Here is a 230-nt window from a genome sequence, read left to right as displayed (position 1 = left end):
CCAGAACGGGGTCAGAGGAGGGGCAGGCTGAAGTGCTCTGGGCCAAGATACAAGGGGGCTGTGGGGAGAGGGATCTAACGGTGGGGGTCTACTACAGACCCCCCAGCCAAGGGGAGGAGCTGGACTAGGACTTTTCGGGCTAGCTTGCAGAGGCACTTAAGGCAAGGGATGTAGTTATCATGGGCAATTTTAATTACCTGGACATCTGCTGGGAGGAGCAGTCAGCCAGG

This window comes from Gavialis gangeticus, unplaced genomic scaffold (assembly GCF_001723915.1).
Source record: "Gavialis gangeticus isolate Ggan-Ray unplaced genomic scaffold, GavGan_comp1, whole genome shotgun sequence".
NCBI lineage: Eukaryota > Metazoa > Chordata > Crocodylia > Gavialidae > Gavialis > Gavialis gangeticus.
This window is presented reverse-complemented; position numbering follows the sequence as displayed.